The sequence below is a fragment of the Delphinapterus leucas genome, chromosome 1 (assembly GCF_059928025.1).
Source record: "Delphinapterus leucas isolate spDelLeu-1000000601 "Yukka" chromosome 1, BTC_Dleu_Yukka2, whole genome shotgun sequence".
Lineage (NCBI taxonomy): Eukaryota > Metazoa > Chordata > Mammalia > Artiodactyla > Monodontidae > Delphinapterus > Delphinapterus leucas.
The window spans coordinates 175,118,371-175,143,943 of NC_143129.1; positions in this window are offsets into that span (position 1 = coordinate 175,118,371).

The following is a 25,573-nucleotide window of genomic DNA, read 5'->3' on the forward strand; positions in this document are numbered from 1 at the left end:
AAGCCAGGATCACATAACTGGTGAGTGGTCAGGCTGGCTGGGATAGGAAGCAGCCTTCCTCCACCCTTCCTGTACTTTCCCTTCCCCCGCTGCTTCCTGGTCCCTGCCGAGCACAGGAGCAAGGGAAAGAAGGGAGGGAGGGAGGGGGAGGGGGAGGGAGGACCAGGACCCTGGTGAACTAGGGCTGTTAGCCTCAGGGACCCTGGGCTTCCCCTGCTCTGATGCCTCTCAAGGTGGGGCTGTGATCCCGATTGCACCACGAACCCTGCCAGCCCCCGTCCATCCTCCAGGCTCCAGAGATGCCTCTGGGGAAGCCTGTGGCTCAGGCCCCAGTTTGTCCTGGAACAGCCTGGGGTGCAGTGTTCCAGGCTGAGCACAGAGGCTGGGTGACAGGTGCCTGCAGCAGGCGCAGTGTGACCTGATTTAGATGCAATGAGGGAAGGATGTGCAGAGATAGAGCAAGGAAAAGGGTGCTGGGCCCTGCCTGGCTTCGGTCTTCCTGGCAGCAGCATGGAACTCCTGCACTGAGGTCCTGGGGTCAAGGACCTCATGCCTCCCTTGCCAGGGGATATTTGCTTTACAGAAAGGGATTTAGAAAGGGAGAAACTTGCTTGTGGGGTAGCAGCTAGGTCCCAGGATCTAGAGTACTGCCTGAGGGTAGATTCTCTGGACAGCCACTTCCTGGTGGCCTTGGGCCAATTACTCGGCTGTGCTCTGCCACGTACATACTGCGTAACCTTGAGCAAGTTATTAACTTCTTTGTGCCTTAGCTTCCACATCTGTAAAATGGGACCGTGACGGCACCTGCCTCCTAGGAAACTGGGCGGGAAGCGGACGAGTCCTGATGGGGCTGGGGTCTTCTCCTCTCTGCCCTCCTCCACTGGCCGTCCCTGTGAGGGCCACCTCCGGGCTTGTGTTGACCCCTGTGCAGACCACCCAGCTGGGAAGGTGCTTGGGTCTCTGCCCAAGTGTCCGTCTCAGTAAGTCCTCGGATTCTGCCCTTGGAGCTGAAGTTCCCCATCTCCTTTCATCCCCAGGTCATTTTTGTCCCAGAGACAGCATGGCAGGGACAAGCGAGGCCTGGAAAGTCATCCTGGAGGCCTCTCGCCCTCACCCTGGTCAGATCTCCCCCAGATTGTATCCACAGAGTTGGAGACCCCCAGCCGAGTGGGCTCAGCCAGGCCTGGTCAAGATGCAGACAGTGAGCCGGCCAAGCAGTTCTGGCCTTGCCCGCCTCCCACTCACCTCGGGCTGGGGGGTCCTCATTCTCTTCCCTGTCGCTGACACTTCTAGGAAGTCCATGCTTTCATGCCCTCGCTGGGAGCCTTTCGTCCAAGGACCACCCCACCCACAGACCAACACTGACGCTCCCATCAAGTGGGGGCTGAGTCAATGGGCTCTCTGGATCCCAGCTGATGGTTCTACGCTTCTAGAATTCCGGGGCTCTCAAACTCTGGTCTCCTTCCTCTAAACCTCCCCACTTTGGGCTCCTATCCAGCCGATGTGGGTAAACAAACCCATGCTTGTGACACCCCCTCCCTCCCCTCATTCACCCCATGCTCCAACCAGGTAAGATCACTTGAATTCCTCCAATCAGGCCTGATTTTTCCTGCTTCCACATCTCTTCTGATGCTGCTCGTGCTGGCGGGAACGCCATCCCCTCCTCCAGAGGGGATCTGACTCATTCTTTAAGGCGCAGCTCAAATGTCACCACCTCCATGAAGACTTCTCGGGGGTCCTATGCCGAATAGGACTGCTCCACACCCACCCTGCAGCACAACCAGCACCTGTCACCTTAGCCATCTCATCACCCGCGTGTTGTGTGTCCTTTCAACAAATGTACGCATGTCAGACCCTGAGCCACACAGGTGAACAGGCAGACGAGGACTCTGCCCCGAGGAAGGGATTCCACCCACCCCAGCTGGGAGGCTGTCAGCTCCTAGAACTCAAAGCAAGAACTCTCTCTCCCCAGTGTCTGGCACCTAGTGGGCGCTCAGCAATGAACTCAGTGAATGACAGCATGCGCTCCATTTGTGGAATAAATGAATGAGTGGGTGAATGAATGACCAGGATGGATGTGGCAGGAATGGGAAGAGGCCCTGGCAATGGGTTCATTTAAAGAACTGAATAGTAGAGGAAATCCCTCTGTTTCAACCCAAAGCCTGGTGGATTCCATCCCAGAGACAGCTGCAGTCTCCTTTTGGGTGGGGATCTGGGGGGACAATCAGGACAGAACAGGAGCAGGCCTTTCAGCGCCCAGCGTGCCTGTGATGCCCGGGGGACCTGGAGCGCAGCCAGTCCGGGCGTCCAGGACAGTCAGTCCGGCGCGTGGCTGAGGCAGAAGCCGCCCACGCCTTCTGAGGCTTCCAGCTAAGAGGCTGCGTCTGGACCTGCTGAAGGAGAGAGAAAGAGGCACATGGGGATTCAAAAACTCCAGGTCCATGAAAGCTGTCAGTAGAGTTACTGATAAGAGTCTTTGTTGTATGACATTCGGGAGAGGATGCTTTAAATACACATGCATGGTGCTGGTCGGCAGGTGGACGGATGCCTGTGCTCTGGGGGTCCAGCAAGCTTCCAGCATTGGAGTCTCTACCCGCTGAGGCGGGGGTCACTCAGAAATGAGCTTCCACACCGCTGGGAAAACTAGACTCCATTTCCATAAATTCAGTTTATACCCATCCTTCCAGGGGCACATTTGCAAGATGAGCACCCCTGGCTCACCTGCCAGCATCTTTGCGGCCCCATTGAAAGGCACTAAATGGATTCTCCATGTGGCTTCGGCCTCGTCCATGTATCTCCAGGCCATCGTTCCCTGTCTGCTGAGGAGCTCATGGGATGATGGCGTGGAGGGAAGGCTATTTTAGAACCCCCCCTGTAAACCTTTCCCTTCTGGAGCTGCTCCCTTGCCGTAGGGAAATGTACCTAGGCATCCTTGTGGTGTGCCCTGCCCAAACACCTCTAAGTGGTGAAATGACAGGGAAGCTAATTCCTGCTCCCAGAACCTGCCTTTCCTCCTCTGGATCGAACACTTTCTCACTGGTAACGTCTTTGAAACTCAGTTTCACCCTCTGTATAATGGGCAAGTAAAATGGTAGTTTATTCCCCAGGGTTATTGTAAGGATTACAAGTGAGATATTACATATACAGTGCTTGTCCCAGTGTATCTCCTTTTCTCTTTGGAATTTCCTCCTAGTCTTACTTTCCCATCAACTTAGACTGCGTCTGGGCACCTGTGTTTTTTGGCATTTCCCCATGGTGGCCATGGCCACCCATAGCCCCCAGATCTGCCATCCAGCCACCCCAGGGACTCCCTTTCCCAGGGCGCCCAGCCTAGGCATTGGCTGAAGAATTGCCTCATTGCCTTAGCCTCCCTCTGAGGTCCCAGGTCGGTTTATGCCGAGCTGCAAGGCTGCACCCACACACACGCTGTCCCCTCAGATGGCACAGAGACGCTATGTAGGCTGAGGCCACTGCACAGGAGGTCAAGGCCCCCAGGCCTGAGTGCCAGCTCTGCCACCCACTCCACGTGGGCCCCAGACTGGACCCTGCTGTCACACATACAGCCTGTGCCCACCTCTCAGGCCTGGCACTCAGCACAGCCGGTGGGACGGAAAGACTGGTGGTTGCTGGCTTAGTGTCTGTCTTTGTCCAACACCCTGAGGGTGGATGCCCTGGGGGTAGGGACCAAAGCCATCTGGTTCCTTGTTATATTTCCCAGCTCACAGAGCAGTGGCTGAAACAGTTCTTTAAAAAGAATAACAACTAACATATATTGAACAATGAACACCTACCAGGTGTTATTCTAAATGCTTTTCATTATTCGCTCAAGTAACCCTCGGGACAACCCTGTGAAGTAGGCATGATTATCATCCCCATTTTTCAGATGAGGAAACTGAGGCCAGAGTGGTTATATCCCTTGCCCAAGGTGATATACTCATAAGTGGTAGAGCTGGGATTTGGACTCTAGCTTCAGAGATTGATGTCTTAACCATAAGGCTTTATCACCCCCTCAATATTTTTTTGCAGAATGAAATAAGAAGTCACCTCTCAACTCCACCTGGGTCTTGGGGTCTTCATCTAACAGCGTGAAGAAGTGGGGCTAGAGATTTAATCCTGTCCCCCTTTCCCAAATTGACAGTCCAGAGTCCATTCCGGAAGGAATCAAGTACTTGCGGCTGTTCTAAGGCGACTGAAGCTGGTCATTGGTTCCTCATTTGAAGGAGGCCACATGTCTGACTGTTGAGTCCATGCCCAGAGGCAGCACTCCAGTGTTTCTGGAGTGCCTGGGAGGATTATCTCATTTAATCCCCATAAAGACCTTATGAAGCAGATCATCTTCACTTTACAGCAGAGGAAACCAAAGCTCAGAGAGGTTAAGTAAACCTCAAGGTCACACAGCAAGTCATAGTACAGTCAGGATTTGAACGCAAGCAGTCTGGTTCCAAAACCTGGGTTGTTAACGGAGTCCCCCTGCTGCCTGCTAGCCAGGGTCCATGTGCCAAGGCCCAGTCAGTGCCGCTGGGAACTTGCTTGCTCTTACGCAGGGTCTGTGTTCCCTCTGTATGGATTGGGGCAAAACTCCCATGTTCCACATCCCACTGGCTCCTGCTCTTCTGATGTTCCTTCCAGGAGTGGAGGGCGGGGATGGGAGTGGGGATGGGGCACATCCTTCCCCGTGCTTTGAGCACAGACGATGGATCCGCCCCATGGCTCTTCTCCTGCAGAGTCAGCACAATTGAGGTGACTCCCACCGGAAATCTCTGAACCAAGAGGCAAATGGACCATAGTGGATGCACACAGAGGCCTCCAAATGGATCTCAAGGGGCAACTTACTGCAGGAGAACCTCGGAAGAGGTCTGCAGTGTCTCTTTTTTTGTTGGTGGTAAAGAGTCAGCTGACAGTTAACAGGGAGCAGGGAGACAGCTGACGAAGATGGGTCTGGGATACAGAGCTCCCCACTGCCAACCAGATTTAAGGAGAGAGAATTTAGAGGTTCCTGACACTTGTAACAAGCTGTCACTGAGTCAGGCACTGTGCTAAGTAATTTATGTCGATTATCACACTGATTCCCCCTAACCCTGTAAGTTTTTTTTTTTTAACAGATGATCTGAGTGAACTTAAGAGAGGTTAAGAAACTTGCCCAAAGTCACAAAGCTAGTAAGTGATAGGTCTGGGACTTGAACAGCGGCAGTCTTGTTCTGGTGTCTCTGCATTTACCGTGCTGCCTTAGCCAAATCCACAGAAACAAGAGAAAAGCCTATCCAAGGTACAAAGTGGGATTGTCAGCAACAGAGATGAAACCAACCAGAGGCAAGTAAGCAGGAGTCCCCCAGCCTGAGGGTCAAGAGCTCAGGCTCTGGAGTCCCAGCAGAGTTAGGTTTGAAGCCAGCCTCTAACTTGTATCTCTAAGTAACATGGACAAGTGACTTCACCTCTCTGAGCCTCAGTTTTCTGATCTGTAAAATGGACACATTAGAGGCCTACATCCTAGCGTCATTAGGACAAAACGAAGCCATGTGTGTGAAGTGCCAAGCACAGTGCCTGGCCTGGAGTAAGGGCTTCTCCAGTCTGGACAGTGTGTCTGACTCAGCTAGGGGGTCAGGGGCCAAGCTAAAGCTGTGTGAATGAAACGGGGCTGACTATTAAAGGCGAGTGGGCAGCTTTGTCCTGTGTTGGGGAAGACGGGATGAGGGACAAAGTTGGTCAAGGCCGGACCTCCCAACAGGCTTGTGAGGAATCTCTTAGAAAGGGGATATCTTCGAAAACGCTTCAAGGTTCAAAGAATTGAAATGATAGAATTAAAAGTAGTGAGGGGGTTCTGATCCCTGACCAGCTTACCCTCTCAAATCCACCACCAAGCCTTAAAAGCAATAATAAAGAGCATTCATGCCTCGTATGAAGCGATTTATAATCAAAGCACGTTCACATCCATGAATTAATTGGAGTTCTTTAAGTAGGGATAAAATAAAGATTATTATCCCCATTTTACGGATCAGGCAACTGAGGCTCAGAGGGGAAGTAACAGAACAGAATTGGAACTCCTGTAGCAGAGCTTCCTCTATACCATGGACTGAATGTGTCCCCTTTAAGTTCATATTTTGAGGCCCTAATCCCCAGTGTGATGGTGTTTGGAGGTGGGGCCTTCCATAATCAGATTTAGATGAGGTCATGAGGGTGGATCCCCCATGATGGGATTATACAAGAAGAGGAATAAACCAGAGCTCTCTTTCTCCACCCTGTTAGCACACAGCAAGAAAGTGCCCAGCTGTCTGTAAAGCAGGAAGAAGTCCTTCCCCAAGAACTTGACCTTGCTGGCATCCTGATCTCGGACAAGCAGCCTCCAGAACTATGAGAAGTAAATTGTTTAAGCCACTCAGTCTATGGTATTTTTGTTACAGCAGCACAAGCTAAGACCCTGTGAAAACCAACCTACTGCTTTGCTAAACTGGGGCTTGAGAGTGGCAAAAGCAAGCTCTGCTGGCCACAAGGTATTCATATCTGCTGATCAGAGCTAGCGGCCAGGACTGGGAGCTAAGATGCTCCAAGGGATCCAATCCAAGATAACCTTTCCTCTTCCCCCAATTTCACGTTAACGTCCTCCTAAAGGCTACGCCGCCCCTCTCTTGGAGAAGCCAGAGTGTGATCTTCATGCTGTTGGGCAGATCTTTCTGGTTCTCCTCCTCTGGGCACTCAGCAGGCTGAACTTCCCTGCCCTTCTGAAGGTGTGGTTGTGTGTCTTGCTTCCGCCAATGAACTGAGTGGAAGTGAAGTTGGTCACTTCCAGGTAGAAGATGTAAAAGCCAGTGTGCAATTGGCCATGCCTTGTTCCCTGCCACGGTGATCATGGAGACACGTGTCCACGAGGAGCCTCTGTTATCCTGGACCGAAAAGTGACTGAGTTCTGTGACAACGTGCATGACCCCAGGATGTGCGGCACAACCAAGGATGAAAACACTGCTGCTTGTTACTAAAGCATCACCTCATCTAACTTATCGAGTCGATCCATGCATGGGTCTCTGAGCAAATATGGTCCCAGGGACAGTAGCCGCACTATTGGGAAGGGAGTAAGAGGTGGGGGAAGGGGAGATTTGCCAGCGAGTCCACTAGAACATAAGCTCCATGAAGGCAGAGATTTTTGTCTATTTTGTAGACAGTTGTATGCCTAGTGCCTGGCAATCAACAGGAGCTAATTAAATGCTGAGTAAATGAAGGAATGACCTAGGGTGAAGCGGGCAATGCAGAAGCAAGAGACTTGAAAAGCTAAGTGCATGGCATTCACTCACTCGTTCATTCATTCGTCCATTCATTCATAAACTTTACAAATATTAAACACTGACCACATAAGGTCTCCATATTTCCACAACAATTGGACCAGAAAGGGGCCAAGTGAATCCACTTAACACAGGGTAGAGGGTTTCCCTGGTGGCGCAGTGGCTGAGAGTCGGCCTGCCGATGCAGGGAACACGGGTTCGTGCCCCGGTCCGGGAAGATCCCACATGCCACGGAGTGGCTGGGCCCGTGAGCCATGGCCACTGAGCCTGCGCGTCCGGAGCCTGTGCTCCACAACGGGAGAGGCCACAACAGTGAGAGGCCCGTGTATCGCAAAAAAAAAAAAAAGAAAAGACAGGGTAGAAAATTTCATAGGAAATGGTGAGTGGAGAAAAGTTTTCAGCTGGGATTTTATTGCAAGAAATGAAACTAAAAATATGAAAATAAAAACTAACATTATCAAAGTAAGATTGTAAGTACAACCACATGCTCAAATTTTCAATGAACAAAGAACAAAGCAAGTATTGATTGGGTTGGGGTTGGTAATATTTTTGAACATTATATGCTAGCATGACATGACGTTTTTTCATTTCATATTTCACTGTCACGGCATAATGATTAAAGTTTCCTATCATGAACTCATTGTGGCCAATTTTCTCTCCTTGTGTTATTAACTGGCCTACCTCTGCCAGGTTCTTGTTTGTCTATGACTTTGTGTGGGATTAGAAGAGTCCTCCATTGTCCCCTTTGATTGGTGTCATTAAAATTCACAACTTTTACAGGATTGCAATTTCACCGTGCAGTCCATTGGCATCGTATGGTCAACTGCTGACCCCACCCAACTACCAAAGAGGACCTGATGGACATGGATGTTAAGTGATGGGCAGGGATTGATGCTGGCATTGAGCAAGGAGAGCTGTTCAGGTAGGGACTATTTTTTTTGCAGTACGCGGGCCTCTCACTGTTGTGGCCTCTCCCGTTGTGGAGCACAGGCTCCGGACGTGCAGGCCCAGCGGCCATGGCTCACGGGTCCCGCCGCTCCGCGGCATGTGGGATCCTCCCGGACCGGGGCACGAACCCGTGTCCCCTGCATCAGCAGGCGGACTCTCAACCACTGCGCCACCAGGGAAGCCCCGGGACTACTTTTTAAGTGGTCAGTTCGTTAAGGTTCTTCTAACACGGTGACTTTTTTTTAACTTACAGCCTCACATTTGTGGGGTCTCAGATGGTGATTATTCAGATTCCAGCATGAGTCCGTACAAGCAAAGCAGGTAGACTGATCCCTCACCCACGGCCCCCTTCGCGGCCGTGCTGGGAGCATGCCCTCCTGCTGCCCGTGCTGACCCTGTGTCTTTCACTATCTCCAGAGTGGCACTCACTGAAAGAACCACTTAACCAGTGTCCTGGGTCCAACAGTTAGATCCCTAGTGTGGTTGTAGGAAGAGGGAGAAGAATCCAGCAAAGGGTTTTCAAACTAGGGACTGGGATCCCCTTGGATCCCGGTGAGGATTTGGGCAGTGAAATTGCAGCTCCTCGGGTTTGTCCATTTGTCCCCCTGAGGTTCAAACCTGATCACTGTGCTCTCTGCTCCACACTGTCCACAGCCTTAACTGAAGGCCAACCGCATATCAAATCCAGCCTCCCTGATGGTCACCCGCAATCCACCTCTGAAACCTGGTCCCATATCACTCCTCCACTCTCACCCTATGGTCCTGAAAAAACAGAATATTTGCTCTCCCTTCCCCTATTCCATGCCCTGGCTATGCTCTCCCCTCAACCCAGAGCACCCTTGTGCCATCTATGTGTTTCTAAACCTACTTATCCTCCTGGTCCTGTCAAGTCCCTCCTCTTCCCTGAAGCCCTTCCTCATCCCTTTATCCGGGTGTGACTGCTCCCTCCTCTGAGTCCCCTAGGACACAGCCTCACTCAGTCACATCCTGCTATGATAATCACCTGTGGGGTGGTCCTAACATCTTTTCTAAAGGATGGCACGAGGCCCTTCTCTTGTCACTTCCTCTCAGGGCACCCAGGACGTAGCACATAACTCAGAAACTGTCTGCTGGACCTGCCCACATCTCTCACTTCATTTCTGGTGAAATGACTCTGTCATTTGCTATGTGACCTCCCACTGAGCTCTTTGAGCTCTCCAAGACTCAGTTTCGTCATCTGTAAAGTGGAGATGAAATAAAATACCATAGGGAAGGTACCTGGTAAGGGGATTTCACAAGGCAGGGAGGACACTCAGTACTGGTCCCCTCCCTCCAGCCGCCTCTTCTCTGTTTCTTTTGGAGGCTCATCCCTCAGGGCCAGGGCTAAAATGAGGCAAGTGACTGGTCATTGGAGGCAAAAATTCCTCAAGGTCCAATCTCAGGCCTTCTCCTCTGCTCTCTGTTCCCTCCCAAAGTGGTTGACCCCTGCCCTGCTCCAGCGTGTGAGTGGATGTCTCCCAGCTGCCTCTCTCCGCCTGGCCCTCACCTCTGGGCTTCGGGTTCTTGTAAGGCCCCTAGGCATTCTCCTCGTGGCTGGCTTGAAGAGACCTCAAATCAAAGAGCTCTTGTCATGGGAGCTTTTTTATATCATCTTGGGTAATTGATTAATCTTGCTCTCCCCACTTGAGACCGCAATGCCCAGCACAGAGCCTGGCATAAAGTGGGCACCCAGTGATGAGTGATTTTTATTCCTTTCCCTCTTTCCACCTTAGGTTGTTTAGTTCATGCCAACCGACTTACTTGATACCAGCTGACCAAGACCTCCTGCCCATCCCAACCCTGCCTGTACTCACAAATCTGGCCAAGTATGAAAGCTCCTCTGCTCCTTTTATCCATCCATGTATCCACATCCCTCCACCGCTTCTTCCGGGTCCCCACTGTAACATCACCTCCTCCAGGAAGCCTTCTCAGCTCCACACTGAACACCCCTAGCCCCAGCCCCCTATTCCAGAGGGTTTCATGGGTCAGCCGTTCTGCTGGGTGAGTAACCCCAGAGAGCACAGGTTAGGGAAGGGTTCCAGCTGGATTTTCACCAGGCAGTGCCCGATGGGCACATGCTCTTAAAGGAGTTTAATGGGATGAAAAGATTTGTGCACTCCTGGTGACCTGGAGCCATATTCTGTCCACTGATCCCACTGGACTGTTCCCCATGCCTCAGGGGAAGTCTGTTGACTTCTTGTTTATGGTGACACTCTGCTTGGCATGGCCCAAGCCCCCTTCCCAGTCTGGCTGGACTGGGAACATGTATGAGACCACAAGAAACCTGTCAGCTTGGCCACTGGTTATGTAGTTGGAGGGAATGGGCCAGGGCGTGATAAGAGAGACCCACTCACCCAGCAGAGAGGACAATTTGAATCTGAGCATGGGCCCAAGGCGAGGGTCCTGAAGGAGAGTTGACCTGGAGCACCTGGGTGCCTCTTCCGCTGTCCCCATTCCCCCAGGACTGTCCATTTTCCCCGTGGAGCGGCCTCCCCCAGAACCGCAATCAGCGTCATATGTTTGGTAAAGAGAGGCAGCCAGCGAATGAGCCCAGCTCAGTGAGGGAAAAGCTGTTCTTCCCTCTGGGCCCAGGACCACTTTACTAGCAGCGCATTCACCAGGTAGCAAACGAATGGCCAATGACTGGAGTCCCTTAGAGCTTTAACTAGCCCGGATTTGGGGCTGGTCTCCTACGACCCTAAGTCACCTAAGGCTGGAGAGGATGCTCCGCACCCCAGTCCCCCCTCCCAGCCCAGGACCCTTGGCCCGTCTCATGTCAGAAAAGCAGTGGGGTCTGCAGGCCACCCATCAGGGCACAGTGCCCACCTCCCTGGGGCCCTGGATCATAACCTGGGGTGGGGAGCTGGACTGGAAACGGCAGGACCATTGTCCCTGGGGAGGGATGCTAACCAAGCCTGGGTGACAGGTATTGCATGCGGCCAACATGTCAGGCCTCGGGGATCCTGGCCGCCAACCTCTGGGTCAAGTTCCATCCACAACTGCCGGCATGTGTACATGTGTGTGCACGCACACACACGCATGGCCCACACTCTTTGATCTTGGCACACAGGACACCCCATCCATGTACCCCTACACACATCAGCACATTTACCCATGCACTTACCAACTCCTGAGGCTCACTCCCTACCCTTCACACCCTCCAGGGACACACAGTGCCGGTACTCTTCTGGAGCACACATCCCACGGTCACCACACCCCCAGGCGCTCAGGCCCCCTGCCCCCAAGCCCCCCCCGCCCCACCCCCCAATTCCAGCTAACGGAGGGAGCCTTTGTGCCCTCTGCCCTCCACCCCTGAGCAGGAAGGTAGGATTCATCCAGGGCCCTCCGAGCCTCTGCCCAGATCCCAGGTCAGGCGAACGCAGGGAACAGGTTTCTATGCCAGCAGAGGAAAGGAAGGGCGCTCTGCCTGCTCTTAAGTCTTCTTCAAAAAAGAAAGGAAGACCGGGCGGTAGGAACAGAAACAGGAAGGTGCCTGCGGCTCTAGGAGGGGAGGTGGGGAAGGGGGAAATTCGTCCACTCCCCGCAGGCCCCGCCAAGCCCCGGTCTGCGCCTCTGCTGGGCGGGCGTTGCGGAGGGTGCCCCCGGCTGGGACTGTTGGCGCTGCTGCGGGAGATGTTATGACGGGACTTCCAGCCCGGGCTTGACTTGTTCGCAGACGCCACAGCTGCCCGCGGGTGCCAGTCCCCCTACCCGCATCCCCAGCCTGCCCGCCTCTCACCCGCCCGCCGACCCCTTCTCCCTCCTGCAGCTCCGCTTACCTGGCAGGAGCCGGGGGTGTGAGGCCCTGAGAAGGGCGCACGATCAGCTAGCGGCTGGCTTTGGGGACAGTCACACGCCCGGTACCCGGAGGGCAGCGGGCACGAGCCCGGCAGCCAGGGGAGGACAGCCCGAAGAGCTCCTGATGGCCCCGGGGCCCCGGAGGACAGACAGGAGACTATGGGGGACAGGGAGATGGTGAAACAGGTGTCAGGGAAGGGGGGAGGGGGCAGAGACACACAGGGAGCCGAAGACACAGAGAGATTCACACACAGAAAAAAGACAGAGAACTAGACACAGAGAGAGAGAGAGCTCTAGAAAGAGGGAGAGAGAGGGGAAGGAGTTGGGAGGTGGGGAGAAAGGGGGGGGGAGAAAGAGAGAGAGAGAGAGACAGAGACAGAGACAGAGAGAGAGGGGAAAGGGGAAATCTGGGCAGCAACATGTGGTCGTGTGATCTCTCACTTCTGTTGCTGGAGCATCCTGAGCCCTGTGTCTGGCGGATCCCCCATCCCACTAGTGCAAACACACAATGTACACATGCAGATGTATGCACATGCTCACACACACACGCACACACACACACTCGGGACAGCCCAGCTGCCAGGTCCCCACCCTCACACAAGCTGGACCAGACCTTACCTTGCCCCAGAAAGGACACTGTCTGGGCAAACGCTCCCTCTGTCCACAGCCCCAGCATCTGCCTCCCTGTGCCCAGAGCTGCTGGAGGGGGCGCCCAGGGCAGGGCTCCCGTGCCAAGCCCAGCGTCCGAGGCTCCTGCAGCAGGCTAGGTGATGCCCACATTGCAATGGCTGTTTAGATGGCCTGCAGGAAGCAGAGCCATTTGTTTTGTCAGAGCGTAACCATGACAATCACCCGACGCACACACCGCTGGCGCTGCTCCCCCCTCACCCTTTCTCTCCCCCCATTCTCCAGAGCACAGGGGAAAGCAGGAGGCCACTTAGCAGCCTACTGGGGCTGATGGAAAGGGCCTGGCCAGCGATGACAGACATGCCTGTGGCAGCCGCTCCCTGGGGAACGGGGCTGCCACCAGGAGAGTCAGCACTGGACAGGGCCCGCTTGGGTCCTGGGCCCTTCTGCCTGAGACCAGGGCCACACCCAGGAACAGGGGCTTTATTCCAGTTTTATAGAGAAACTGCAATCAGAGAGGTAGAGTGATTTACCCAAGGCCACACAGTTAGGAGATGACAGAGTAGGGATTCAAATGCCTGCCTGTCAGATTCCAACGCCTGGGAACTTTCCATCACACCCCACTGGCCTTTTGTAGCTATCACTGTGCTGGACACTTGCAAGCAGGGCCCGGAAGAGGTGCAGGCTCTCATTCTATACCAGACTCTGGGAGGAAGTTGCTATGCTCCTCATTTCAAAATGATTGACATATACACACTACTATACTTAAAATAGATAACCAACAAGAACCTACTGTATAGCACAGGGACCTTTGCTCAATATTCTAAAATAATCTAAATGGGAAAAGAATTTGAAAACTAATAGATATACCCATATGTATAACTGAATCACTCTGCTGTACACCTGAAATGAACACAACATTGTAAATCAACTAGACTCCAATGTAAAATAAAAACTAAAAAAAAATGAGCTCAGAGGGGTGAAGTAATTTGCCCAAGACCACACAGCAAGTAGAAGAGTCAAAATTCGAGGCCAGGTCTGCCTGACTCCACCTTTCCACCCTGCCTCTTTCACCACACATCGGGTTACATCCAGGGCAGATGACCCGTCCCTTTTCTGGACTCACTGCCTAAGTAGGGTGGCATCTGAGAGTGGGATGGGGGCGGTGGGTGGATGCAGTGAGGTAGAAAGTTGTGAAGGGAGCAGAGACACCGTGTTGGGTGCAGGAGCTCCCTGCCGGCTAACAGATGACACGTGATCTCAGACAGGAGTCTGAGAATCAATGATTCCACCATTAGGGAGTCATATCTTAGGATCCCTGAGGGCTTTAAGTCCCACCAGACCTTCATTAAATGTCTGCCTGAAACCCCGGTAGACATCACTGCAGGCGTCAGACAGCTGAAAGGGAAGCCCCAGCAAGAGAATTTTGGAGAACCGTCTGGAGGGAGGGATTGTGTGTGTGGGGGGTGGGGGGTGGGTATTGCTGGGCAGAGGGAATGCAAGAGGGGTGGAGAGGAAGGGGAGCTAGCTTGTGGGCAAACGAACTTCTCCGAGTTGGTCATTTTGCCTGGATCACCTCTGAATGCCTGCTGGGGTGTGAGATCAGTCACCAGTAGAAGTGATGACGGGGGATGGAATGCTGCCTTCGTCAAAATGGAGACTAACCAAGATACAAGGCATCATTCACTTCAGTCTGAAACTATGATCACCCACGAAGAGCTAGGCTTTGGGTCCAGGGCTTAAAGAAGGGGATGATGAGACTCAAGAGTGCAGGAACTTGGTCAGGTGGGAAGAGGCACAAGGGTTCCCAAGCAGCTTTTGTCCCACTTAACCGTCCTCTAAAGCCTTTCCACAAGCACTGTCTTATTTCATCCTCACCATCACCGGTGCAGTGGGCAGAATCAGCCTTGCTCTAGACCAGCCGGGAGACTGAGGTGGAGAGGTGACGTCACTGGCGCCTGTAGTGGCTTTGAGCCACTTTTCAGCTCAGAGAGTTCCAGTTTCCTGGAGGTAAGGGACTTGGGCTTAAGGGGCAGGGCCACTGAGAATTCCAAGCTGCCGCACCCCCAAGGTTCCCAAAACCCAATTCTCAGCCCCCACGAAGTACAGAATCTCTGTCCCCGCACCATTCAGTTTCCATATCCACTGGTTACCCTTTCTCCTCAGCCTTCCCCAGCCTGGAGTTTGCATTTCAGGACCAAAGTTCTCCAGGAATCAAGGTCAGCCAGGTTGAGTGGCTACATAAGAGGTGGCAGGAGACAGAGGATCTGGGACACGACCTGGGAGGGTAGAGAAGCCTTCCAGCTTGGAGTTACTCTCCGGAGCTGTCTCTGCTTGGAACCTTCAAGACTTCCTTACCCATTGTATTGGTTTCCCAGGGCTTGCTGTAACAAACGACCACAAACTGGGTGACTTAAAAGAAAAGACATCTCTTCTCTCACAATTCTGGAGGCTAGAAGTCTGAAATCAAGGTCTCCACAGGGCCATCATCCCTCTGAAGACTCTAGGGAAGAATCCTTCCTGCCCCTTCCAGATTCTGGGGGTGGCTATGATCCTTGGCGTTCCTATGTTTGTAGTTGCATCTCTCCAATCTCTAACTCCATTTCCACACAGCTGGGTATCTCTGTGTCTTGATGTGTCTATCTCCAAATCTCCCCCTCCTTTCTCCTGTAAAAACACCAGTCACTGATTAGGGCCCACTCTAATCCAGTATGACCTCATCTAAACTTGATTTTATTTGCAAAGACCCTATTCCAAAAAGGTCATGTCCACATACCAGGAGTTAGGACTTGAATTATATTTTGGCTGGTGGGGGGCGGGACACAATGCAGCCCATAAAACCTATTTAAAAGGAAATAAAGAGGGACGTGGGACAGGCATGATTCCAAGAGGCAAGCTTTCTGGACTTCCAGAAATTTGGAGAGGAGAGTAAAGCAAGTGGCAGTGTAATATGGTGGTTAAATGCGGACTCTGGGGCTGGATTGCCTGGCTTGAAGCCCCGACATTGTCATTCCCTGGCTGTGTGCCCTTGAGGAAATTACTTAACCTCTCTGTGCCTCAGTCTCCCTGCCATAAAATAGAGGTGACTTGAAGTGTTGTTATGATAATTAAATGAGTAAATATTCGCAAAGCACTTAAGATAGCAGGGCACTTAGTAAGCATTGTATGAGTGTTTGTTCAACATTAAATGTCCACTAGACCAATGTTACTGTTTTATAGGTGTGAAAACTAAGATCCAGAAAAGGGAAATGACATCCCCCAGGTCACCCACTTGGGCCAGCCAGGTACAGGCCACTTCTGCTTCCTTCCTTCAGGGTTACCCCTGGGGGAGATTAAATCTTCTTCTCATTTGTTGTGCAGTTGGAGAAATCAGGTAGATGGTCTGGAGGGTCAGCCAGAGAGGAGGAAGTGTGTGCAGAGGGGGAGAGGAGATCCCAGTGAGACCAAGAATGGAAGCAGTAGATTCCATCTGCCCCCAACACACACATCTCTTTTCCCACCCACACCTCTGTTAGCAGGATTGAAGCAGTTGTGCAACTGTTTCTGCCCACACGGAGGAAAACAAGACTCCAGAATGTGTAATCAACACAGTCTGAGTGAGAAGGGAAGCTAGCCTTCCAGGAGGCAAGCTGGGGAGCCCAGGCCAGGGCTGGCAGAAAGATCAGGGAAGGTCTGGGTGGGGTATGGTGCTGAGGGGTCGGTTCTTTCCCTAGAACATTCAGTGCAGGGTGGGTGGGCTGCATAGACATTGCATCTGAGACGACCCCTGTCCCTGGCTTAATTCCTGATTGGGCTTTGAGGTCCAGAGTGGAACAGATCCAAACTTTAGAGGTAGTTGGGCTTATATGTACCCCATTCTTGGCAAGAAACTCATGAACTCCCTTCCTCTCCTCCCAGCCCTGATCTGGTGCAAGAAATAGCTTGAATGACACTCCAGCTCTTCACCCCTCCCTGAATCCATGCCCTGTGCCATGTGACTTGGCAGTTCTTCCTCCAGAAAGGTGGAATATAGCTCCCACCACTTCACCTCGGGCTCCACCCTATGACTTACCCAATGGAATGTTGATGGGTATCACATAACTAAAGGCTTGTAAAGTTCCTGCCTGGTTAGCCTTTTTCTCTTGTGCCTCTGCCCTCATTGCCGTGAGAAGAGCACGCCCACTGGTGCCAGGAGGAAGAGGAGGGACTCACGGAGCAGGACCGAACTGCCCTGAGCAAGCCCAGCTGATATCAGCCAACAACAGATATATGCTCAAGTCCAGCCAAGCCTGGCCGAGCCTAGGCAGGATCAGTCAACTCTTAGCTGATCTGGGATCCATGTTGCTTTAAGACATTATTTGGAGTGGTTGGGTCTGCAGCATTTTCTGACAATAACTAATTGACAAGCCACCTCTCACAGATTTCACCTTCCTCGTGTCTTTTGACACGCCCCTCCTCTTCATCCCCCTGCCTCCTCCGTACGGGCCTCCTAACAGCTTCCTACCTGGGCTCCCTGTCTTGAGTGCCCTGTGTTCCCCTCCGTGCCCCCCGCTGCAGCCACATCTTTGTGATATCCGATGACGGTTGTCCCTACCTGTTACCCCCTTTCTCCACCCAGCCTAAGACACTTCAGTGACTCTCTCATGGCTTTTAGTAAAAAGTTCCCCTTCTTGGCTTAGCATTCAAGGCCCTTTATGATCTGCCCCTGCCCTCCCTCTGGCCCTGTTCCTGCCTAGCGCCGCAGGTGGACCCTTCTTCCAGCCATGTAGAAGTATTCATGGCTCCCTGGACCTCAAGTTGTTTCATAGCTCTGGGGTTTTACCAGGGTTGATCCTCCATCTGGAAGATGCCTTTCCCCTTCTTCGTCTAGCTGTCTTCCACTTGTCCTGCAAAGGAGAGCCGAAGCACCTTGAAGGCATCTCCTTGAGAAAGTCTAACCATCCCAGTTAGATAACCTGACTGAGGGGCCACAGTTCCCATGCTGGGCACAGTAGGTGTTCAATTAATATCATATTGGATGAACGAGTGAATGGGGAAATGAACGAATAAGCCTCTCTCAAGGGCAGTATCATGTCTAACAGATACCTGTATTTCCATCATCTAACGCTGATCCTGACATGTAGCAGGGCTTCATAAATATTTGTTGAATAAGTGAATAAATGGCCCTATCATGTCCGTGTCCCAAGGAGTCAAGGTAAGCTTCCCCTCTGCTCTCCAGAGAAGGTGGAGGTAGGAGAGGGGGCCTTGGCATCTGGCATCGCAGGGGCAGGGGTGGTGGGAGCCATCTCCTCTGAGTTCAGGCAAGAAGGGTTACATTGTCTGTAGAGAGTTTAGAAACAATAAAATGGATTAAAATCAGTTTGTGTTTTATTATCACCATGCATTGGGAAGTTCAAACAATGTCTTGATCAAAAAGTCCTCCCCACTGAGCAGACCCCTCCGTCTGCCTCTGCCTGATGTCCTGCCCTCCCTCTGTCCCTGATGTCCACAAGAATCTGCCCCATCAGAGGACGTCCTTGGAGAGACAGGGCAGCTGTGTCTCCGGTGAGCCCAGCCTGGGTTACAAGGGCTCACAGCCTTGGTGGAATGCTTCTTAGTTCGGGTCAGATGTCAGGAAGACTTTGACAGCATCAGGGGGCGCATAGCTAGAAGGCAGCAAGGACGGGACTTGTACCCAGGTCTGCAGACCTCCAGGGCTCATCATATCCACCTGTCCTGGGTCCTGTCTCCAGCTGGCCCTCGAGCTTGGTCTCCTTCCCACCCCTGCTGACATCCTTGGGTTTGGCTGAGGATCCGGCATTTGCTGAGGACAGGACTGGGTCAGCCTGGAGGCTGCCCGCCTCACGTTTGGGAGCAAGAACCTTGGGAAAGAGGCCAACCCTGGCCTTGGGGACCAGTCTTCACTCAGCCACTTGGTACTTGCCTAAATAATGATAACTGACACTGTTCCCCTGGGGATCGAACCTCTGAATTGGAAGACTGGCTGTGAGCTTGGAAGTGGAAGTGGTCCCCTTCCCCTTTCTGAGGCTTGATTATCTCATCTCTAGAGTGGAGATGGTAATTCCTGTCTCTCCCTGTGAATTGCAGCCCTATCCATCTTCACCCCCACCCCTCCCTACCCGACCCAACCTGTGCAGCCAGCTACCAGGACGTTCTCTCCAGCTCTGCTGCCACCATCATTACCAAACCACCCTCCTCTTCCTCCGGGATGCCTGTGATGGCCTCCAGGCCCCTGCTTCCCCTCAGACCCCTCCAATCTGTTCCCCATGCAGCAGTGAACCTTGCAAAGCATCAAACTCAATCTCATGACACCCTGATGAAACGGACAAACGTTTCCCACTGCTCTCAGGATGAAGACACAATTCCTCTGTACCTCCGACAACAGGGAGCACCAGATCTGGTCCCTGCCGACTTTTCCCATTTCATTTCCACTCTGCACCCCCAGAAACACTGAATTCCTTGCAGACCCTCACGATCTCTGGGCTACCTCCTAACCCACGTTTTGTCTAAGCTGTTCCCTTTCCCCCGAACACTCTTCCTTCCTCTCTTAGTCAACACCTCTACTTCTTCAGATGTCAGTTCAAGCATTGCTTCCTATGGGACCCTCAAGGTCACGCTCCCCAATTACAAGCTCTCATTGCCCCAAGTACCTGTCCTTTGTGTACTTTATAAAACCTGTCATGACTGTAACTTAACATTTTGTTATGGGATCACTGGATGAATGTCCTCCTCCCCTACCATGCAAGCCTGAGGAAGGTTGATATCTTATCTCTTTGGGCAAGCATTTTTGCCATGCCTAGTATGGTGCCTGGCACAGAGTGGGTACCCAGTAAATATCTGTTTCACCAAACAAGTGAAATAAAATGAAACCATTAATGGGTAAGCCTTTTATCAAGAATAGGAATCCTAGATACCCACTTCGGTTGTTACTATACCCACTTTACAGATGAGGAAATGGGTGGTCAGAAAAGTGAAGGGACTTGCTCACTTCTCCTGGGATAGCAGCAGAGCCAGGGCTGGAACCCAGACATCTTTCCTGACACAGGGAGGGGCTTGATCCCTGCTTGCTGAGCTCAGGTGGGTTCTGCCTCCGTCTCTGGTGCATGTCGCCTGCGCCCTGCTGCCCCTCTGGGAGAGGGGCCGCCTGGAGTTTGCAGATGGCTGCTGGAGGGGTCAGTGCTGGTGGGATATGGCTGCTCTGCCATCAGGGGCCTCTTTCTTATTCATGATCTGTTACCATACGTGGTGCCTTGGTACAAACAAACAGGCAGCGACAGCTGCTGGCTTCAAAGCTAGCCTGGGGGCAGGAACACAGCCCGGTCTGGCCGGGGCCCCCGGGTACAGTTCAGTGTGGCAAGAAGAGGCGGGGGCAGGGCAGATGCAGGCGGCTCAGAACAGGTGGCTTCTTGAGAGCCATTGGAAGGAGGCGAGAGAGGGCTGCTCAGGGGGCAAAGAAGGGCTGAATCTCAGAAGCGATCATCTTGTAACGCTCTTCCAGCTCTTTAAAAATAGACACATTGCAAAGAGGGAAAGGAGGCAAACTAAGAAAATAAATTCTTTCAAGTGTAGTCAGGAGCACTTGCTTATGTTTCTTGCCCTCTCGCCTCTCACGCCTTTTTTTTCCCCCGGGGAGGAGGATAATGCATTTTTCATCCCTGAAATCTGCAGGCTAGCCTGGGACGCTGGGTGAGCACGTGGACGCCTACAGTGGACCTGGCTCTGTGCCAGGGGCTTTCACACAGTTTCACATAATCCTCAGAACAGTCCTGGGAAGCTTTTTGTTGTTGTTCTATTTGGATTCAACAAATATTTGAGTGTCTCCTCTGCTAGACACGGGGTCTGCCTAGTGAAGATGGGCAATAGCCCTACCATCATGCATCCCACATTCTACATCCATGAGGCCACAAAAGATTTGGTGCTATAAAGGGGAGAATTTGAGTGATGCAATACAGAGTCACTAGGGTGGGGGCTGGTGTGTTGGATTGGGAAGTCAGGGGAGGCTTCTCTGAGGAGGTGATATCTGAGCTGAAGCCTGAAGGATGAGGGGGGGGATCCAGGTATTGAAAGAATGGGGTCGGGGAGAAGTAGTCAGAGATAGAGCAGCAGGCACAGAGGTTGGGAAGGGGTGTTGTGGACCCAAGGAAGAGAGAAGACGGGCTGGATCAAAGTTAGAGGGACCCATGCAGAGGAGAGGGTAGGTGGGAGGTGACAAAGACCAGTGCAGGTCACTGTAGAGTTGGAATTTTACTCTGAGACCAATGGACCATCCCTGCAAGGCTAAAAGAAGGGGAGAGATATGCTTCTGTTTACATTTTATGAGATCAACCTGGCCACTGTGTAGCGAATGGATTCGAAGCTGGGAGGAGGTCAGTGGGAAGCTATGGTGGTAACAGCAGTCAAAGATGGCAGCGGTGGTGGTGACGGTGGTGATGGAGAACAGTGGATGGACTGGGTGTAGCGGTCAAGGGAAAGGGAAGAATCAAGGGTGCTTCCTAGGTTATAGGTTTGTGCAACCAGATGGGTGATGGTGCCATTCACAGAGGTAGGAAAGGTGTGGGGAGGACCAGGTTGGAGGTGGCACTGGTGGGAATCTAGATTCTGTTTTGGATATAATGGTTTTAGGGCAAATTGTGTATCCAGGTAGAGTTTATAGTTGAATATATGAGTTTGGAGCTCAGATAACACTCAGCTGAAGGTAAGATTTAGGAGTCATAAAGCTATAGGTAGTACTTAGTACAATCCAACAGGACCCTCTGTGGGCTGAGAGATGGTTGATGGCCAGTTGCAAATTCCATGACAGCAGGGAGCATGCCTGTCATTGTCATTGCTCTCTGCCCCCCTCCACCTACAATCTAGCACAAATTAAGCATTTGCTACGTCATTTTTTTTTTTTTTTTTTTTTTTGCGGTACGCGGGCCTCTCACTGCTGTGGCCTCTCCCACTGTGGAGCACAGGCTCCGGACGCGCAGGCTCAGCGGCCATGGCTCACGGGCCCAGCCGCTCCGTGGCATGTGGGATCTTCCCGGACTGGGGCACGAACCCATGTCCCCTGCATTGGCAGGCGGACTCTCAACCACTGCGCCACCAGGGAAGCCCTGCTACATCATTATTGAAGACTGAAAGAAGAAAATGCAGAGAAAGCCCAAGACGTGATCTCTTTCTTCAAGGAGCGAGCTTTTGTTACGGGAGATCATTCAGAAGCAAGCACAGCCTCGAATGCACAGAACACAGAGCTGCAGGACCAGTTTGGAATCTAGGGCCATTCAGATGAGCCAGAGTTAACATTTACCTTAGCCTCACAGAGCCCGCCCTGGTGGGTGGTCCAAATTAATAAGCTAAGTACACTTAGCGGAAAACATTTAAAGAGCTTGAGAACAAGCCCTTTAGAAGCATCTGCTATATGCTTGGTTGGTTTACACTCCATTTGCTTTTGCTTTCCTGTAGCATGTATGTGTCTTTGCTCCTGCAGTTGTCTCATTGCATTGCAGGCCTTTACTTTGGAGACACCCTTACCATCCTCCCACCAAACACCCGCTCTGTCCACAAAACCAAAAGCGTTGCAAGGGTAGAGGGCTTTATCTGATGAATCTTCATAACTTCAGAGGCTGGCTGGGTGCTGGGCATGTGATAGACGACAGACAACCAATGCTCATAATAGATAATAGAAGCTCAGTGGGTTTATTGAATAAGTTAATTCTTAGCTATTTACTGAAGCAAATTCTTTAAGGGTCTCTCTTAGGTAATGCTTCTTGGAATTACTATATATGATCCAATGGCAATAGAATTACATTTGGGGTTTTAAAACTCACTACATGCTAGCTGTGTGATCTGGAGTAAGTCCCTGAGCCTCTCTGGGCCTTGGTTTCCTCTAAACAGTCTAGAAAGGGTCTGCAATGCCTGGTTTCTTGCTGTTTGTACTGTGGATGAATTTCTACATGTTCATTCGGGTGGCAAGGGGCTCCTGGCTGAGCTGAAGCGAATGCAGGGCATTTAGGTACTTGCAACCTCTGCTTGGGGAAGGAAGACTCTGCAGGAAGCTTTGGGGGCTCAGTGCCCTGGGCCAGAGGTGGAAAAACTTGGTAAAGTGCCTGGTGGAGAAAAGCACTGAAACGAAGAGTTTGTATTTTTATAGTAAAAAATAATCAAGATACCCATGGTCAGTCCATCAGCAAGCATGGTTGATTCTCCCTCCAAAATATCTCTCAAATCCATCCACCTCTCATCAGCCCCCTCCCAGACCTTCCCCCAAGCCCCTCCCCCACCTCCCCCCCACACCCCGACTCTGCTGCAGTCTCCTCACTGCTCTCTCTGCTTCCCCTCTTGCTTTGCCCAACAGAATGACCTTTAAAAAATATAAATTAACTCACATCCCTGCCTCACTTAAAACACTCTGGGGATTACCTCCTGCTCAAAATAAAATCCAGACTTCTCACTTTGGTCTTGAATGACCTGGCCTAGCCTCTCTCTCTAATCTCACCCCTCACCCCTCTCTCCAGCCGGTGTTCCAGCCAGTTCCCCCCTTCTCAGTTCCTCAGGTTCTCGCCCTATACTGCTCCCTCCGCCTGGAATGCTGTGTCCCTTACTTTGGGCAGGATGACTCTTAGATCTCAGTATAAATGTCACCTCTTCAGAGAGCTCCTCCCTGACTGCTTGACCCCAAGTACAGCGTCCTATGAGTTTATATAATTGAACAGCATCCTGTTGATTTCCTTAGTAGCTCTCCTCACGATTGTTCATGTGTTTGTTTATCATCAGCTACTAGACCACAAACTCCACAAAGGACAAATGTCATGTCACGTTTATTCCCCAGTGACTCTCCTGGCACATAGCAGATTCTCAATAAATGGTCCTTGCATGAACAAATTCTCCCCATTCGGCGTGGACCCCAGCATGGCTCTGACACAGTGAGGACAGAGGGGGAAAGAGGGATATTTTGGCATCTTGAGGCTTCAGCGTGGAGAACACTGGACCGTAGTGCCCTAGAGGATGTGGTAATTAGAGCACCCACAAGAACTGCACCCAGCCCTCAGCAGGTGACCACAAATTGCCTAGCATGGAGTGTACAGGACTACTCTTTCCCCCAAGACTTTCAGAAACACTTAAAGGAAGGGACTTTGTGGGGTTCTGAGGTCCTACCTAGTGAGTGGAGCCCCATGCCTGTGGGTTTTGTATATTTCTGTTAGCGACACTTGTTGGTTGCTCACCTTCCTGATGGCTCTTCGCTGTCAGTGGTCAATTCAGTTGCATCTGGATTTATTAAGTGCATCTGCATTCCTGCCAGAGTTGCATCCTCCAGCAGGGAGTCAGGCTGAGCACGCCCTTTGAAAGGAGGCTCGGATAGAGGCTGAGGGCCTTTGTGAAAAAATATGACTTAGTTCTGGGGAAAAGGCATGAACAGAATCATCTCTCACAACTTGCGCTTTGTTCCTCCCTTTCTCGGGTATTAAATGGTCAGCGTAACATAAGCAAAAACATGACCTCAAACTGGCTTCTGCAGGAAGTTTCTGGCCTGTGCTGAACCTGCTTTTCAAGGTGAAAAAAGGAGGCCATGATGCTTCAGAACTAAGGCATGCCCCTTAACTTAACGCCTGGATGCCCCAGACACCCCCAAGGTGAGTGCTTGCCCACTCCAGTGCCTAAATCCCTGCCATGGAATCAGAGGGAAGAGCCCACGGTGGCAGAGGTACCCAGGGTCTGGCCAGGAACTTGGTCCAGATAAATACTATTACAAATCTGCCTCATCAAGGAGCATTTCTTTTTCTTTTTAATTTATTTTATTGGAGTATAGTTGATCTACAATGTTGTGTTAATTTCTGCCATACAGCCAAGTGATTCAGTTAGGCATGTATCAATACATATATATATTCTTTTTCATATTCCTTTCCATTATAGTTTATCTCAGGATATTGAATATAGTTTCCTGTGCTATACAGTAGGACTTGTTGTTATTCATTCTACATAAAATAGTTTGCATCTGCCAATCTCAAACTCCCACTCCATCCCTCCCCCACGCCTCCCTCCCTCTTGGCAACCACAAGTCTGCTCTCTATGTCTGCCAGTCTGTTTCTGTTTCGTAGATAAGTTCATTTGTGTCATATTTTAGATTTCACATATACGTGATCTCATACGGTATTTATCTTTCTCTTTCTGACTTCCTTCATGTAGTATGATAATCTCTAGGTCCATCCACGTAGCTGCAAATGGCACGATTTCGTTCTTTTTTTATGACAAACATTCCGTTGTTTATATATACCATACCCGCTTAATCCATTCGTCTGTTGATGGACATTTAAGCTGTTTCTAGGTCTTGGCTATTGTGAATGGTGTTGCTATGAACATTGGGGTGCATGTATCTTTTCGAATGATAGCTTTGTCTGGATATATGCCCAGGAGTGGGATTGCTGGATCATATGGCAGCTCTATTTGTAGTTTTTTGACGACCCTCCATACTGTTCTCCATAGTGGCTGCACCAGCTTACATTCCCACCAACAGTGCGGGAGGCTTCCCTTTTCTCCAGGGGCATTTCTGTTTGGGATGGGAAGGGCGGCGGGGGAGGCTGGGCTTGTGCCTTGCAAGCAGAGATGCCCACGGCGCTTTTCTGTGGCACCTGTGCTAGCGGCTGCTGCTGTAGCTTCTCAGCGTCATTTGTGAGGATCTACAAACTCATTCCCTGATGGAACTTGGACAAATTCCATAGCTCTCTGGACCCAGAAATTCTCTTCTGAAAGTGACAGCAATGATACCTGCCCCACAGGTGGTTGTGAAGACAGAGGAGATCAGGTAGACCAAGGACTCCCCGCGGTGCCTGGCGCGGGCCCCAGCTGTCCCCACCCCCAGCTTGGTCTCAGCTCTGATAGCAGAACCAGGACCTTGGCAGCTCACTCTCAACAGGCTGCCAATCCAATTTACTAAGTATCCACCTGAGAACACA